We start from the raw sequence: 11,534 nt of genomic DNA on the forward strand, positions 1-11,534 counted from the left end.
TTATTCATATTTAAATGTCATGTACATGATTTGGACAAATCAAAAGAAAAACCCTTCGCAATACATATTGCGATTGGCTTGTAGGGCATCTACTCTTTCACACCCGTCATGAATCTTGAGCAACCACTATCCAAGTACCAATAATTTTTGTCGACCTTGGCTGCAAGACACTCCTACACAAGCAAATCATACAATTTTAGGTACCCAAATTTTCTTGGGTCCTTCATGGTTAGTAATGTTGGTTCCTTTTGGAATCCAAACCCTTTTAATTTTTCTTTTAGTTTTTCCTTTTCTATAACCACACACATTTGCTTTATGTCCTAATGTTCCACAGCAAAAACATGTTATTTTCTTAGATTTACTTTTTCCTGCTTTAACAAAGAAATTACTAAGGAGTTTTTGCTTATTTTTAGGTTTATACCCTAAACCAGCTCTATTGAACACAGCTCGTTGACTATTAAGTATCATTTCTAATTTTTCTGAGTTATATGTAAATTTTTCTACAAAAGGCTTGTACTTTTCAAGTTCTAGTGTCAATTTTTGTTTTTCTATTTTTAGTCTATTTAGATCTTTTGTGAGACTCTCTTTTAAGATTTGTTTATTGTTTTTAAGTTCTACTATTTCTTTGGTCAGCCTTTCGTTATCTTTAATTAAGGTATTAGTCTTTTGAATTAAGATTTGGTTGCTTGTCTTAAGTTCTGAATTTTCTTTAATAATAACATCTTTATCCTTAACTAATGTATCATACTTACGAAGGTGAGTTTGGTTAGTTAGTTTCAATTCTTTGTTTTTAAGGTTTATTGTCTTATACTCGTCCATTAATTCATTGAAGGCATCATATAATTCATCGAAAGTAAAGTCTAAGTGTGTTCCGGATGTTACCTCATTGTCGTTAGCCATAAAACATAGGTTGGCCTTTTCTTCTTGTTCCTCATTCGATGATGATGATGATGTGTCGGAGTCCGATAGGGTGGAGACGAGGACTTTTTTTTTCTTGTACTTGCTCCCCTTCTTCAGCAAAGGATACTCAGCTCTGAAGTGCCCCGGCTTCTTACACTCATAACATCCGATCCCCTCATTTTTCCTTTTCTTACCTTTATCCTTGTGATAGGAACTTGAGGGGCCTCTCCTTTGATGTGAGGACTTCTTCCGGTTGATGAATCTACGGAATTTTCTTACAAGGAGAGCCTCATCATCATCTCCCTCATTGTCTTCCTCTTCACTGCCACTGCTGCAAGACAAATCTTTGTTAATAGAAACAGATTTAAGTGCTATTACCTTTTTCTTGTGAGAGGACTCTTCTTCATTGTGTTGTTTCATCGTTAGCTCATGCGTCATGAGGGATCCAAGTAGCTCCTCTAGTGGCAACTTGTTTAAATCCTTGGCTTCTTGGATTGCCGTCACCTTGGCTTTCCATGACCTTGGTAGATAACGAAGAATCTTCCTGACAAGCTCACTGTTAGTGTAATTTTTGCCAAGGCTTTTTAGGCCATTGACAATGTCAGTAAATCTAGTGAACATGCAAGTGATTGTTTCATTAGAATCCATCTTAAATAATTCATACTTATGAACTAATATATTTATTTTGGATTCTTTTACTTGATTTGTGCCCTCGTGGGTCACTTCAAGTCTATCCCAAATTTTTTTTGCAGAAATGCAAGTAGAGACTCTATTGAATTCATTTCTATCTAATGCACAATAAAGCACATTCATTGCTTTGGCATTTAGTTGTGCCTTCTTTATGTCATTGTCATTCCAATCCTTTTCAAGCTTGGGTATCGTGACACCCTCTACAAAAATGGATGGGATGTATGGTCCATTTAGAATGGTGGTCCACATCTCATAGTCTTGGGCTTGGATAAATATTCTCATCCTAGTCTTTCAATATGAGTAGTCGGATCCATTAAAGAATGGAGGTCTATGTGTGGACTGGCCCTCAATGTGAGAAGATCCAAATGGAGTTGTCATTTTGATCTTTTACTCTTTGGGTAATAGAATTCCGGCTCTGATACCACTTGTTGCCCAGATAGACAACCCAAGAGGGGGGATGAATTGGATTTTAAAATAATTATTGCAATTAAATGGTTTGTGAATAACTAATTAATACTTTTTGCATATTGATTTATTAGATGCTATGTGCAGTGAATGAAATGAAAGTAAGAGACAACAAAGCAATCACGAACACAAGGAATTTATAGTGGTTCGGAGCTAACCCTTGCTCCTACGTCCACTCCCCAAGCCTCACTTGGGAATTCACTATAACCCCTCGGATTACAGCCGGTTGTTTTACAAGCTCACAACCTAACTTATTGTTTTACGAGATCACACGAACTCGGTCGGTTTTTCTAGGCTCACCGACTAGAACCACCCGATTGTTTTTCCGGGATCACAATCAAATCCTTACACGTTGGTTTCAACCTAGGCTCACCAACAAACCTTTACACCCTTGATTCAATCCCCTGATTGAATCAAGTAAGGAACAAACAGTTTGAACAAGGACAAACAGAAAAATAAAGCTTCTAAACAAGCAGATATACAGCGATATAAATAAGAGAGAAGTTAAGAGCCCTGAAACAAATTTATGAAGATGTAGTGAAGGGCTTCTTGAACTCGGGGTCTCCTCTTGAATGTCTTGAAGACTTGAAGACTGAAGGATACTTCTTTAATGCTGGAAAGAGCTGGTTGGATGGAGTTAATGGCCCTCTTCTTTCTTTTCCGTGTATGCTCTTTGAAATCAAAATGGTAGCTAGAGATTTCTTGTTTTCTTTGAACGGAATGTCGCTTCTCTGCCTTGCTACAGTTCTCTGTGGCTATTTAAGCCATTCCCCACGGAAACTAGCCATTAGACACAATCTTCTAGCCATTTTGCACATTCTGCACATCCTGACAATGTTTCCGTTGGGATCGGAGTCGACTCGCGCGATCTGGAGTCGACTCGGCTGCAGCAGGAGTCGACTCATGCTTTTCTGGAGTCGGCTCGGCAACTGTTCCGGATTTGAATTAAAGTGCTCTTCTCGACTGGGAGTCGACTCGACTTAACCCGGAGTCGACTCCCCAAAGTCTGGAGCTGACCTGGCACTTTTGGAGTCGACTCATTCCAAGAAATCCATAGATGTATTCTTCAACTTTGCTCACTCGAGTCGACTCGAAAATTCTGGGAGTCGACTCGGCGCTCAGAGTCCGAACTCCCGATCTTCTGTCTTTTGACTCGTGCCGTCCTGGAGTCGACTCGAACTGTTTCGGAGTCGACTCGGCTCTCAGTATCCGAAAAACAGTCTTCTGTCTTTTTGGGGTAGCGCTGTCTTAGAGTCGACTCGAACTGTCTTGGAGTCGACTCCCCTCTCAGAGACGAAAATAATGTCTTCTGTCTTTTTGGGGTCCGCTGTCTTGGAGTCGACTCGAACTGTCTTGGAGTCGACTCGCCTCTCAGAGACGAAAATACTGTCTTCTGTCTTTTTGGGGTCGCGCTGTCTTGGAGTCGACTCGGACTTTGCGGGAGTCGACTCAGCTCTCAGTGTCCGAAAGTTGCTCTCTGACTTTTGTCTTGTATCACACCGGGAGTCGACTCTTGCTTCCTTTGGAGTCGACCTGCCAACCATCGGAGTCGACTCGAGTTCCTCAGGAGTCGACTCGGCTCTCAGGGTCCAAAATAACTTCTCTGTCTTTCTGTCTGTAAGTCCCTGGAGTCGACTCGTACTACCCTGGAGTCGACTCGGCAATATCGGAGTCGACTCGCGCTCTTCAGGAGTCGACTCGTTGACAGGTTTTGAGTTGGATCTTTCTGTCTGTCTGTTCTCAGTCGGAGTCGACTCGTAATGTACAGGAGTCGACTCGAGCCTGTGCCAGTGCTTCTGATACGCTTGGAGTCGACTCGTAATCTTCCGGGGTCGACTCGAGTCTCAGACTTTGGTTCAAATTGACTTCTTAACTTATCCAAAATGTCTTGAACCAAATCTAGAGACACTTAACCATAAATTTACAAGAATTTCACTAAAACACTAGATTGAATTCATTAGTAAACATAAGATATACTCAAATGCTTTGAGCTCATCAAAATCAAATAGGGTTATAATCAATCACTCCATAATTTGGTTGTTTGTTTTAAGTTCTAAATTTTCTTTAATGATAGAGTCCTTGTCCTTAATTAATTTATTGTATTTATGGAAGTGAGATTGATTAGTTAGTTTTAGTTCTTTATTCTTAAGATTTATTGACTTATATTCATCCATTAGTTCATTAAAGGCATCATACAATTCATCAAAGGTAAAATCTAAATGCATTTCAGATGTTACCTCATTTTTATTTGTCATAAAACAAAAGTTGGCATTGTCCTCTTGTTCCTCATCCGATGATGATGATGAATCGGAGTCCGTCAAAGTGGAGACGAGGACTTTCTTTTTCTTATATTTGCTGTCCTTCTTGAGTAAGGGACAGTCAACTCTGAAATGTCCTGGCTTCTTGCATTCATAGCATCCGATTCCTTCATTTTTCTTTCCTTACCTTTATCCTTATTGTAGGAACTTGAGGACCTCTCCTCTGATGAAAGGACTTCTTCCGGTTGATGAATTTTTTGAACTTTCGCACGAGAAGAGTCTCATCATCGTCTCCCTCATTATCTTCTTCTTCGCTGCTGCTACTGCAAGATGGATCTTTGTTAGAAGAAGTAGATTTGAGGGCTATTACCTTTTTCTTATGAGAGGATTCTTCTTCGCTGTGTTGTTTCATCGTGAGCTCATGCGTCATAAGAGATCCAAGAAGCTCCTCAAGTGGCTTCTTGTTCAAGTCCTTGGCTTCTTGGATTGCCGTTACCTTGGCTTCCCATGACCTTGGCAAAGATCGAAAAATTTTTCTAACAAGGTCATTGTTAGCATAACTTTTGCCAAGACTTTTTAGACCATTGACGATATCAGTAAATCTAGTAAACATGCAAGTGATAGTTTCATTAGAATCCATTTTACATAGTTTATACTTATGAACTAGCATGTTTATTTTACATTCCTTAACTTGATTCGTGCCCTCGTGGGTCACCTCAAGTCTGTCCCATATCTCTTTTGCAGAATTGCAAGTAGAGACTCTATTGAATTCATTACGGTCTAAGGCACAATAAAGCACATTCATTGCTTTGGCATTTAGTTGTGCCTTCCTTATATCATTGTCATCCCAATCTTTTTCAAGTTTGGGTATAGTGATACCATCTACAAAAATTGAAGGAATGTATGGTCCATTAACTATGAAGCTCCAAATCTCATAATCTTGAGCTTGGATAAATATCCTCATCCTAGCCTTCTAATAGGTGTAGTCGGTTCCATTGAAGAATGGAGGTCTATGGGTGGATTGCCCCTCAATAAGAGAAGATCCAAATAGGGTTGTCATTTTGATCTTTTACTCTTTTGATATAAGAGTTTCGGCTCTAATACCACTTGTTGCCCAAAAAGACAACCCAAGAAGGGAGGGTGAATTGGGTTTTAAGTAATTATTACAAATAAAAACTTAATGAGTAACTAATTAAACCTTATTGCAAGTGGATGAATTAGTTTACTATATGCAGTGAATGAAGGGGATGAAAGAGATAATGAACCAATCACAAACACAAGAAATTTTATAGTGGTTCGGAGCTAACCCTTGCTCCTACGTCCACTCTCCAAGCTTCACTTGGGAGTTCATTATAATCCATCGGATTACAGCCGGTTGTTTTACAAATTCACAACCCAACTTGTTGTTTTACGAGATCACAACGAACTCGGTCGATTTTCACAGGCTCACCGACTAAAACCACCCGATTGTTTTTCCAGAATCACAATCGAACCCTTACACGTTGGTTTTACCCTCGGCTTACCAACTAACCTTAACACCCTTGATTCAATCCCCTGATTGAATCAAGTAAGAGAAACAGTTTGGAAAGAGTACAAGGATAGCTTCTTAAAAAGCAAATATGAACAATATGAATAAAGTGGAGTTAGAAGCCCTCAAACAGATTTTTGGAAAGAGAAGAAGTGGCTTCTCGAACACCGAGACTCCTCTTTGAGTGTGTTGAAGATTTGCTGTCGAAGGGGAGCCTTGAAAGCGAGGAAGGCGTTTGTAGGATTCACTTCAATGTACTTCTTCCTTCTTTCTCTTGTATTTACTCTGAAGAGGCCTTGGTAGGTGGAAATCACTTTTTCTTTGAAAGGAATCTCTCTCTTTATGTCTATTACTGTTCACTCTGGCTATTTAAGCAATTTTTTTTGAAAACTAGCCGTTAGACACAACTTTAGAGCCGTTCTGCACAATCTGCAACTCCTGACAAAGTGTCCGTTGGGATCGGAGTCGACTCGCTCGATCTGGAGTCGACTCGGCTGTTGTTGGAGTCGACTCATGCTTTACTGGAGTTGACTCGCCCACTGTTCAGGATTTGAATTAAAGTGTTGTCCCGTTCTGGAGTTGACTCGGCCAAACTTGGAGTCGACTCGCCCGTATCCGGAGATGACTCGGCCCTCTGGAGACGACTCGTTCTCAGGATTCCAGAGATCTTTCTTTCAAGTTTACTCCCTCGAGTCGACTCGGATTCTCTTGGAGTCGACTCGGCTCTCAGAGACCAAAAAACTGGTCTTCTGTCTTTGGAGTTGAACTACCTCGGAGTCGACTCGGATCGTCTTGGAGTCGACTCGGCTCTCAGAGCCCAAAAACTGATCTTCTGTCTTTGGAGTTAAATTCCCTCGGAGTCGACTTGGATCGTCTTGGAGTCAACTCGGCTCTCAGAGCCCAAAAACTGATCTTCTGTCTTTGAAGTTAAATTCCCTCGGAGTTGACTCGGCTCTCAGAGCCCGAAGTTAGTTCTCTGATTTTTAGTCTTGCTTTCCTCTGAGAGTCGACTCTTGCTTGTTTAGAAGTCGACTCCCCAACCGTTGGAGTCGACTCGAATTCTTCTGGAGTCGACTCGGTAACAGGGTCCAGAAAACCACTTCTCTGTCTTTCTGTCTGTTACTCCTTCGAGTCGACTCGGAACTATCGGGGTCGACTCGGCAAGCATCGGAGTCGACTCGAATTCTTCAGGAGTCGACTCGGTGACAGGGTCTGAGATTCATCTTTCTGTCCTGTTGTCTGTTCTCAGTCGGAGTCGACTCGCAGTGTGCCGGATTTGACTCGAGCCTGTGCCAGAACATCTGAAATACTTGGAGTCGACTCGAAATCTTCCGGAGTCGACTCGAGTTTCAGCCTTTGACTTAAGCTGATTTCCACATGCACTCAAAAGAGGATTCTTACAAATTTTGCCTGAGATATTGGATTGAATTCATTAGTATAACATAAAAAATACTCAAATGCTTTGGTCTTATCAAAATCAAATTGGGGTATTATCAATCACTCCACAAATTATGATTTAGAATATTTAAATATTAAATAATTTAGTTTGTGATTTGTGACTGATGTTGTAGGGGAGGAGTCAGCGGAGCCAGCAGATTTTGATCAGGGGACTCAGCACCCCAGCGCGTAGGTTGTGATCCGGATCTGTATATTGAGTCGGTCCACAAATTCTGTAAGAATCCCTACATCTGAGCACTTTTATTTATGCATATATTGGATTTATCGTTGGATATATTTTATCAGTATGTTGTTATTTGTTTTTGAGCTTGTATGACACTATGAGGTGTGCATTTTGTTTATTATGAAAGTATTGAAATAATTAAATTGGGAAGGAATAACATATTTTTGAGAAATTATGAAAATATGTGACGTGATTGAAATGTGATTAAACATGTAAAACTAGACATGTAAAATGAGTTGGACTAACCTTGTTATGAGATAGCCTCTACGAGCTTATGCGTAGGATAGCTGCCACGAGCTTATGCGTGGGATAGCCTCTACGAGCTTATGCATAGGATAGCCTCCACGCGCTTACGCGTGGGATAGCCTCTACGAGCTTATGCGTAGGATAGCCTCCACGGACTTACACGTGGGATAGCTGCCACGAGCTTATGCGTGGGATTTGTGCAGTCTTGGACTGGGTCATGATCTTGGTTAGTCCAAAGCCAGAAGTGAAAAGTCTGAAAACTTGGGAATCAGAGTAATACGGAAATGGATCACATAATGTGAAAAAGAATTTGTGTATATGTACTGATTATATACACTTGTTGTTTGTTGAGCTTTTGAAAAGATGAAATGGCATTTATTTGATGTTTTGATTATTTTATTATTATTACTGTGTGTGGCTGTTGGGATTCTTACTGGGCTGAAAAAGCTCATACCCCTTCTTCTTTCTTTTTTTTAAGAGTTGCAGGATGCATAGACATGGATGGGATGAGCGCAGAGTGCGAGTATGAGAGTCATTAGTTGCTTAGTCTATCTTGATATCAATGAATATTGAAAGCTTTTGTAAATGAACCAATTTGATTATTTGGTCATGTTGGATTTATATATTTGATTTAAGTGATTAACTGTGGAATTATCGAATTGTTGTTTATCTTAGGCCTTGCATGATCTTTAGGGCACTACTCTAGGGCTCATGCGGCCGTGTCGCGTAGCCGGACCCGGTTGCTGGGTTCGGGGCGTGACAACAATCTTCTGTTTTGCTATTTTTTTTTACTTTTAGAATAGAAGTCGTCAATCCTCCTGTCAACTTTGGTTCAGGGCTTTGTTGGTCCCACTATGTTGGCTCTTGTAAAAGGATACATCAACCAGCCTTAAAAGGAAGTCAAATTACTGAAAGGAGGGCAAAATGGGATGGGGTGGGAGATGTCCCCTATTGCTCAATATAGCTTTTCTAGGAGCTTTTTTCTTGACATGAACCCTAAGGGAGAAAAGTAAAAGGTCTTATAATAACTAACTTAGGTTCAAGATAAGTGACACGTTATTTTGCAGTGGGTGTAAAAAACTAATATTTTTTTTGGCAAATTGGATGAACTTTAGTTATTTGTGTATAAATACATCTATAAAAATTAACAAATAAAATATTTAACAATTGAACAGAAAGATTTGTGGGAGAATCTTATAATGTAGTTTTAGTATGACTGATCATATATATATATATATATATATATATATATATAAAAGTAATATTTTCATCCTTTGCAAGTATTTGTATGTAGGTGCGTCATCCCTTATGCTTGAACTGCTTGCTTAGACCCATCTAAAGGTGGGTTGTGTTAGCCTAATCCTAAAATTGCTAGGTGTGATTGAGACGCAAAAAGTCACCTTCCAATGCATGCCAATCCTGTGCATAGCGAAAAAAAGCATGGCGATCTCATTCATCCGACTAATTCCAAGTCACGTAGCGCGACTCTCAAAGCACTGTGGATCAGAGTGCAACTTGCCCAGAAATGACGGCCACGCCGTTTGTTTCCAAGACACATCGGATTATTCAAAAAAGACAACGGTGACGGAGAGTCAACTCTCCTCCTATCCCCAAACACCCCTACGATGGCTTCCATGTTCTCAAAACCCTAGCTTCCGATCTAGGGCGACGATTAAGATTAGCGTTTCGATTTGCTCTCCTCCCTCCCAAAAGATCTTGATCCAAACTCCAATCCTTTGCTCAGAATTCCACTGCCCGCTCTCTCCTCCTCCTAAAATTACAATTCCTTGTGATCTTAATAAGCTCAGGAAGCTAGGGTTAGGATTGGGATTTCATCTTTTCCCTCTCCAGTCTAGAGAAGATGATTGGATCCCGAAGACACTTTCCAGGGTTCCAATTTCTTCTCCTGCTCCCATTCCTGGCATCATTTCTTCTCCAATTGGAGTCCAAATGTCCGAATGGTTGTGACCTTGCCCTTGGCTCCTACTATGTCACCTCTAGTGCCAACCTGAGCTACATCACCAGCCTCTTCAACTTCAGCTACAACGACGTCCTCCCGTACAACCCCAGCATCACCAACCCGAACAGCATCCTTGACGGATCCCGTGTCAATGTCTACTTCCCCTGCGACTACATCAATGGCGACTTCCTCGGCCACGCCTTCTCCTATATTACTCTCCCCAACGACACCTACCAAACGATTGCCACTGACTACTACTTCAACCTCACCATAGCCGCCTGGCTTGCCAAGTTCAACAGCTATGCCCCCACTCAGATCCCTGATGGAGCCACGATTAATGTCACTGTGAACTGCTCATGTGGTAATAAATCCTAGTGAAGGAAAAAGAGTACAATATTCTTATTATATGCTTTTCAAACTGTCTCATTAAAAACCTTGCTAGGAAAACCCAATGGGACAAAACCTAGGCGAAAGAAAAAAGAGTATAGTGCATATAAGCCTCCCCCTCATGTGAGCATGTCAACAAATGGCTCTGAGTTGACACATACCAATCTTCTGCACTAGTTTTTTAAATGTTGTTGCAGGCAATGTTTTGGTGAATAAGTCTGCTAGATTTTCACTTGAGCGAATCTGCCGAACATCTATTTCACCTTTCTTCTGGAGTTCATGTGCGAAAAAGAATTTTGGTGAGATGTGCTTGGTTCTATCACCTTTAATATATCCTTTTTCTATTTGAGCAATACATACAGTATTGTCCTCATATATTATTGTTGACTTCTCGTTGATAGTTGGAAGATTACATTCTTCATAGATATGTTGAAGCAAAGATCTCAACCACACACATTCTCGACTTGCTTCATGAAGCGCAAGTATCTCGGCATGATTGGAAGAAGTGGTAGTGATAGTTTGCTTTATAGATCGCCAAGATATAGCAGTACCACCATATGTGAATAAATATCCTGTTTGTGATTGCCCTTTATGTGGGTCAGACAAATATCCAGCATCTGCATATCCAACCAGTTTCGGTTTTGGTTGTTTTGAATATAATAATCTCAAATCAGTTGTTCCTCGAAGATAACGAAATATGTGTTTAACACCATTCCAATGTCTCCGTGTTGGTGCCGAACTATATCTTGCTAATAAATTGACAGAAAAAGCTATGTCCGGTCGCGTATAGTTAGCAAGATACATTAGTGCACCAATTGCATAGAGATACGACACTTCAGGGCCAAGAATCTCTTCGTTATCTTCTCGAGGACGAAAAAGGTCCTTTTTTATATCATAGGATCAAACAACCATTGAGGCACTTAATGGATGAGCTTTATCCATATAAAAACGTTTTAACACCTTTTCTATGTAATTAGATGGATGAACAAATATTCCATCTGATAAATGCTCGATCTGCAGTCCGAGGCCAAATTTTGTCTTTCCAAGATCTTTCACCTCAAATTCTCTATTTAAGTACATGACTGCTTCTGCAAGCTCTTCAGGAGTTTCGATGATGTTGAGATCATCAACATACACTGCAATAATAACAAACCCAGATTTTGATTTCTTTATAAAAACACATGGGCTAATAGCTTTGTTAACATATCCTTCCTTTAGGAGGTATGTACTAAGACGATTATACCACATTCGTCCATAGTGCTTTAATCCATACAAAAATTTTTGTATCTTGATTGAATACATTTTTCAGGGTTTTGAACTACATGCTTCAGGCATTTTTAGTCCTTCAGAGACTTTCATATAAATATCATTATCAAGTGATCCATATAAGTAAGCTGTGACTACATTCATAAGATGCAT

Source organism: Phoenix dactylifera, chromosome 12, assembly GCF_051530095.1.
Source record: "Phoenix dactylifera cultivar Ajwa chromosome 12, Ajwa_hap1_PhDact_Kaust_v1.1, whole genome shotgun sequence".
Lineage (NCBI taxonomy): Eukaryota > Viridiplantae > Streptophyta > Magnoliopsida > Arecales > Arecaceae > Phoenix > Phoenix dactylifera.